This window comes from Montipora capricornis, chromosome 1, assembly GCF_036669925.1.
Source record: "Montipora capricornis isolate CH-2021 chromosome 1, ASM3666992v2, whole genome shotgun sequence".
Classification (NCBI taxonomy): Eukaryota; Metazoa; Cnidaria; class Anthozoa; order Scleractinia; family Acroporidae; genus Montipora; species Montipora capricornis.
In genome coordinates this window covers 33,104,675-33,112,174 of record NC_090883.1, presented here as the reverse complement: position 1 = coordinate 33,112,174, position 7,500 = coordinate 33,104,675, and the positions used below count along the sequence as shown (strand labels likewise).

General features: G+C 38.0%; 2 long non-coding RNA genes across 2 annotated transcripts in view; both read left to right on the top strand.

The window, feature by feature from the left end:
- Positions 1 to 7,500, top strand: part of LOC138039999 (uncharacterized) — a 97,869-nt gene that overhangs the window by 14,578 nt on the left and 75,791 nt on the right. The window lies entirely within an intron of this gene.
- The window catches only part of LOC138040007 (uncharacterized), a 4,562-nt gene continuing 526 nt past the window's right edge, over positions 3,465 to 7,500 (top strand). Inside the window, exons 1-3 of the long non-coding RNA XR_011130676.1 lie at positions 3,465 to 3,540; positions 4,936 to 5,058; positions 6,986 to 7,084. This is a non-coding gene — a long non-coding RNA (uncharacterized lncRNA). The remainder of the gene's footprint in view (positions 3,541 to 4,935; positions 5,059 to 6,985; positions 7,085 to 7,500) is intronic.

Sequence of the window (7,500 nt, the reverse complement as noted above, 5' to 3'; positions counted from 1 at the left end):
CTCAATAGAAAGTACGCTCCTCCGTCCCTGAATAACGCGAAGGAGTGTGAAATTTCCCCAACAGTAGCTCTGTTTTTCACCCCCTCCCTCAAGAATACGCCTTTGCATGCAAGCGAGGCTGTCATGTAACACTATTACGCAACACCCAGGATAAGAGGAGTTGTGACTTTACAGTGGAAAACGAAGGAATTTCGTGGGTCTTTTTTAATCTTCGGTTTTTGTTGTCGTCGGGATTCTTTAATCTACTCCGGATTTTTATTACTTTATGTTTTTCACGCGAAAATCATTCGCGAATACAAATCCCTTGCCCCTCCCTTCCCCACCGGTACACGAGTTAGAACAGGGCACAGACCCACCATTGCAGATGAGTTGGAGAAGAATCAACAAGCGAAATTGCAGGACTTCACTCTTGAATGGGAACATTCCACAAAAGAGCAAAATTTTTCCTTTCTCGTGTTTCTTTTCGATAGTTTGGAGTCCTCTTCATAATATTTTCGTCGTTGTTTATTTGTCCTTGTTTAAATCGAACATTCCTGTGCTCTTCAGAGGAATTGACCCCGAAAGCCATGCTGGTATTATTAGAGCTCCAAGAAGACAACAAGATCCCCAAGAAATCATGCAAATTTGGCAAAGTAGTTGTTGGAATCACAGGAGCCACAGCACTTGGAAATTGTTCTTGTCAATGTACCGTTTGTCACGCAAGCTCTGAGAAAAATTTGCCTTCCTTATGTGCCAGCGACAGAGAGACAAGTTGCTAATAATACAAAAACGGCAAAAACCTCCAAAAGGCAAGGATCGACGATGGTGGATTTGGGCGGTGGCAATGGGAGAGTGGCAAGTTTTAGTTTAAAACTCGTTTATCATTCCACACGTTGAAGGGGTAATTCTTGGGTTGCACCGTCACGCAATTAAAAAATATTTCGAAAACTATTCAGTGAATAAACTCAAGGAATTACATTTTTATAGGAGATAAATATTTAAGGCACTTCTCCAAGTTTTAGGTCTGTACGTTTTCCCGATTTTAAAACATTTCTCGAAATATTTTGCACAAATTTACAGAGCCCAGTATGGAGCCACCATGTTGGTGTACCTCCAAGGGACACCAACATGGCGGCCGGAAAATAGTGTAAACATCTGGAACTTACTTTGGCCATCTAGGCCACTTATTATCTGAACTGATCAAGCAAACATTTAGATAAGCACTTTTCCTTATGCTACTTTAACTTCTAAAAAGGCTAAAAATCACGAGATAAGTCAGGCCTTCTGACAGGGTGCGATTAAAAAATGCAAATTATGCGATTTTTTCAGGGCGGAGAAAGGCCAATTATGCGATAAATAATGTTAATTATGCGATTTTTTCCTCAGCAATTTTGAGCTTGTTTTATAAGGTTTCAGGTTAAGAAAAACACTTTTTTGCTGCCCTAAAGACATTTTGAACACAAAGGAACAGTAATTATGTATCTCGATCGACATTAGTTGGGATAAATAGAAAAAATGAGGTCTTCTGCACTACCGGTGCACCACGTTAAAAGTTGAAAGGACACAAACATGCCAAATGAATGATCAAGGTGCTCGTCAACCACGAACTTCCGAAGATGGTCAATCACAATAGGGCCATACCCCCATTTATACGAGAGAAAATAAGCCGCGGCTTTCTCTGGCCGCGGCTTACAGAAGACTCGAATGTTCACCCCGTATAAATGGTACAAAATCTACGTTCACGTCTTTTTCAAGCCGCGGCTTATATTGACCTGGGAATATATATTCGTATAAATAGTTCCTTTTGCGTGTTTTGTACACCGTGGCCAGAGTAAGCCACGGCTTATTTTCTCTCGTATAAAAGGCCCTAATATTGCACGACGAGAAAAACATCAGTCCGTCGTCCACGTGGAGCGTACCTGTGAGGTACTTTCTTGCTGGATCGTGAGCTGTCAGATTGGGCGGAATGTTTCTTCGTCGAAGAAAAAGCGAGCGTTTTCACAACAAACTTATCCATGAGTAAGTTTTTATCAGTTTTCAACAAAAGAAACTACATTTTTCCGAAAAACTTACAACTTCGCTTATTTTTCATAAATCTCTTCTATATGAGAAGGCAAGTGTGTCATTTCAGTGGTGTGTATATAAGGGCGTGTTTGTGTTGCACCAATAGAAGGAGACTCGTACCAGGTCCCCGACATGAAAAATAAAGCCTTGAACTTCGAATGTTTACGAAATCGAAGGTGACAAAGGTTTTTTAGCCTTTTTCCAAGATAAATCATCTTAAAAATGGCGTATTTATGCAGGAATTTCTAAGAAACGTCTTGATTTATGTTTCAGTTTATGAATTTTGTGCGTCCTTTTGTGAATTATGCGATTTTTCGTGAATTGTGCAATCGGATGCAATTTGAGGTCGATTGTGCGAAATCGCACCATCGCGTAATATCAGAAGGCCTGATAAGTATATATTTTTCGACAGACACATTCAAAGCTGTATGTCACGCACCAATAAATAAAAGGATAATGATGATGATGAAACAGGCCTTCTTACTTGAATTTTCTCAATGATTTAGTCTCGAAATGACTGCAAAACCATCAATGATCATTATATCATTATAGTAATTATTACGTACTTGGATGTAGTTTTGTTCAGATATGTGCTAAGTTCAATTCGGCACATAGGAACATAGTATTGTTCTATTGCCAAAATTGTGGTTGTGTCTGTTCACACATCCTGTTACATAGTGTTTTACTGTCGTAAGTGTTTTTGTTTTCTGAAGTTTATTGGTACAACTATAAAGCCTCTTGGTCAGAGTAAGACTATTAGTTCTTGGACTGCCCATCAATCAACTTTGATGTTGACTCTCTGGTAGTTATTTGCTGCTTCTAGGCATGGTTACCAAGCTCATGGGTATGAACTAAATCATTGGCTGGTTTGGTATTCAAAACTGCAGGCCAGGCTACAAGGATTCCATAAGAACGACACATTTTCCAGAGCTGACTTTTGGAAGGTGAGAAATGCACTTAACTCAAGGCATTAATATAAAGTGGTACGTCTTCATTTAGAATCTGGCTGGCTATAGTGGAAGTTCCTACATTTACCCATAACTCAGCAATGTAGCTGTTAAAATAATTAAGCATTTATACAACACATTTTAATGCCACATTTGATGTGCCAAATCTGCTGAGCGGGAGTTCCTATTTCCTGAAAATTCAGAATCTCAAGAATGAAGTTCAAAACTGGCACATGCGCAGTTCAAATTTTAAAACTACTCAGGTCACGCGTGACATAGCTTAACTGTAACACCTTTATTTTAGAAGGCTAAAAGTCCAAGCAATTGCAAATTTAAATTACAAAGGCAGGATGGTTTTTGTTTGTTAATTTTGGTGAGGCTATAGGTTAAGGGGTAGTGTGGTTCTCTTTCAATTATTCTTGAGCCAACAAGGCAGTATTTCTTTGATACATCCCAAGAGGACATTATTCTCAGTGATCCTGTTCTTTTACTTACAGGTTAAACTCTCCAACTTGGACATTGTTGGATGATATTTGGAGTTGCTGAGATGGTAAGATTTTAAAGAAGCTTTTAAGATGTAACAGTTACTTTAGTCATCATGTTTACGAGAGGTGTTTGTCCTTCCCTCAATACAACTTTGACACATTTGCTTTAGCATTTTTACAGATCAGCTGGTTACTAGAAGATTGGTTTCTCATACAGCTAAAAAAGATCTTTCCAGCCAATCACAAACCTTACATAATGTTATACTCTTGGGAGTGAGATAGGTCTGTCATGAGATATGAAAGGTACTAAAAAGCTCATCTTAAAATGTTGTGGTGTCCTTTAAATAATGGTGACCTAGTTCTAGCATAAGAGTTGTATGCTCCAGGTTGTTCCTGGCTGTTGATATGGGTAATTTTGTCAAGACTTGGCTGGCTAGCAGCAAAGGTGTGAGTGCATGCTTTATATTAAAGAATAACAACTAGATAGGGGTTCTGATGCTACAGATTGGGACATACTTGACCAATCTCCCAGAGAGGCTCTTCTGAAAGAGGCTCCAGATTTTGCCACTTTTAATGCCCAGGTTTTGCAGATCTGCCACTCATTTTGTATTTAGCTCTTATTAAGTGAGCAGGAGGTCTGTATGGGAGAATCTTGACTGAGGTCGTGAGTACAGACCGAACACAGTGAGGTCTGTACACACGACCGAGGTCAAGATTCTCCCATACAGACTGACTAAGCTCGGTTAATAAGGTGTTTATTATATGGCAAACACGAACAATTTTATTCGTTTAATGTAACTGGTTTCTACTAACTGACATTTTGCTTGCGAACGGCGATGAGTGGCGATGAGCTGAACTTAATTCTGTCAAAGTTTGCTCGTCATCCTCTCTTTTGTCATCATGCTGTTTGGCACTTCCATAGATAAATATTGGTAGAAGAAAATACTCAATATTTTTGCACTTTAGTTTGCATCTTTTCACAGCAAAACATTACCGGTCTAGATGCCGGTCTAGATGGGAAAATCCAGACCGCGGTCAATATCGATTTTAGCCAATCAAATTCGTGAATTTTGTACTTCCCAGTCCTTGTGAGACAGAGCCATATAATAATTGCTAATATTAAAGAATGCAGCACTTGAATTAACATGTGATAACAATGTCAACAGGAACGGAAAACTAAAACAGATTAAGCACTGCGTAGAAAAGTGTGTCCTGTCATGCATTGTAACTTCAGTCATAATGATAACTATTTCATTCCAGACCTTAACAATTGCACAACAAAATATTCATGAAGCAGGGGTTTCCTTGGAAGCCGGTCATCGGCGGTATATCGCCGTCTGTCTGTCAGATTTTCGCTCAAACTCTTTTATTAAAAAGACAAGAGTGAAAGCCAGTACGTGGTAGATTAGCTGAGTGCATGGAATCTAATTTTCAGGGCTTTATGATAATACTTTTTACAGTGTATGAAGGTGTTGGACGTCAAAATTGGGTGTGCATCTGGGTCAATCCTGGCCATAAGTGAGTAATGAACCAGATCCTATACACATTCAACAAATTACTCAAGGATAAAAAAAGTCCAACTGGTGAGTGTAACTTACAAATTATATTTTGGCTTGTAAAATTAATATATTAATTTAATGAGCATTTTCTGAATGCTCTTTACAGCCTCTTTATGGGTATCTAAGGGAAAAAGTTCAAGTTGTCACAAGCGTGTATTTTGATGAGAGGGATTTTGCAAGAACTGAAATCCTACATGTTGGGGTAGAGTATTACCATTTTTGCAGTTGCCCAGGCAATGGGATTTTGCAACAGTGACAAGTTCTCTCTTTCAAAATTAAAGGGATAAAGGAATAATTCCCATGATAATACCCATTTAAAGACCTTTCAAAATGATGAAGAATGGTGTTTTCTATTTTGGAATTCCTTCTTTGACGTTCCAGAGATAATCAAGTTTTTGTTAAAAATTGGTGATGTCACAAACATTGCAAAATGACTGTAATGAATCACAAAATTGAGAATATCTCTGAAAATATTGGAGTAATGATATTCAAACTTGGCACCAGTAATGTACATTATATAAGGCACAAACTGACACCCCTTAAGATGTTGCCATGGCAACAGTCTTGTTTCCAGTCTTTTTCTGCAATGAAGCAAATATCTTGGACTTTGAACAGATAAGTACAGTCAGATGGTCAGACTTTAAACGCATGTGCTGCCCATGTTTTACATCTCTGTATAAGCTTAACAGCAGTGGACATGCCTCATCACGACAATAAATGACAAAATCAATCCTGAGTTAAATAGATGCTGCAGCAAAAATGGTTGCCAGGGCAACAGGAAGAGGGTATCGTTTTTTGTCTTACGTGATGTAGGTTACTGTTGCCAAGTTTGAACAACACCCATCCAATATTTTTGGAGATATTCTTAATATTATTAGAGTCATTTGCAATTTTTGTGACGTCATTTTTAAACAAAAAAAACTTGAATATCTCTGGGACGAAAGAAGGTATTCCAAAATAGAAAACACCATTCTTCATCATATTGAAAGGTCTTTAAAGTAAGCAAAAGATATTTTTCACTTCATGGGCATAGTTTACTTTTCTTTATGACAGTGATGTCAACACCAACAGTTTAGGTCCACTTCATAGGCACTTTAATGTGAAAATAGTTTACTTTTCTTTATGACAATCCAACACCAACAGTTTAGGTCCACTCAAAAACCTTTTAAAGGGTTAACCTATTCTTGGTTTTCACTCACGTGATCAACAGCCATGTTTTTCAACGAAAGCAAAAGAAAACGTTTGCGTAATGACAGAGTTCAATTCCCAGAGGATTGGGTCGGGACGCCAACATGCCGCTGTTTCTTTGTTTGGGGACACCAACATGGTGGCTTTGACGCCTTGTAAAACCCGAGAATTCCCTCCTGAGATTGAGAATTATAGGTTTCACTCTGTCTAATGCCAGATAATTTTACTTGCCTTTGGGGGCTGCTTTTTTTTTGGGAGGAAGGGGTGGGGGGGGGGGGGGGGGTGTGAATGGGTTAAGGGACATTTCCATTATTTACAACGATGACTGGATCCGAAAAAAAACTGAATGGGCTTTGAAAAATTTTGTTTCTGTGGAAACCGGCATTGTGTTATTTTCTCAAACAAAGTGACCAAGTTTTAAAAAAGTGTTGACTTAATCCTAAAACTGGGGCGAGAAAGCAATATTTATTTGTTGAGAACAACATGTGGAACCAGTGTAATTAATTGTATAATAATTGAAATTCATCCAATAAATTGCGTCCTGAAAGGGTTGTCACATCGACAGCACACCGTCACAGTCATCATCATTGTTATGATCATCATCATCAACATTCATTATTAATCAAAATGATGCTAATCCTTTGGCCCCTAAGAGGTACTTATTGATGAGCAAAATCACCTGGCATTAGACAGAGTAAAATCTCTAAGTGGCCATTGTCGTAGGGAAAAGGTTAATGCTTCTTGAAACCCCTTTTTTTCCTAGTGGCTGGTCAAGAAAGCAATTGAAATAAAAGAAGAAATGGGCGACTACATTCGAGAGTTTTCTGTGTCTCAGTTTAACAAGCACCACTCAACACCAAAGGTATTTGATGGGCTATTTGCATTGTCTACTTTTTACTGTATGCTGTTTTCTTGTATCAATGTTTACAAGGTGAATACAGTAGAACTTTTGTTTTAATTGTCATGCATACACATCATTGCGATAAATATTATTACAATGTATTATATCTTATTATTTCAACCTTTTTCTTCCATTTGAACATAAACATTAAGCATACAGTGAATTGAAGGTGGAGTTTGCTTAACAGCTAATTGCTGTCAACATGACACATGAAAATTATTCCAGTTTTATTGTCTTCATAAATATTCTCTTTAGGATAATGATAATGATAGGATAACAAGGACGCCAAAGTCACGCATAAGGACTATTTTTTAAAACTGTCCTGACACATTGGCTAAAAAATTGACTGGAGTATTGCAGGTGAAAATCATTGAAAA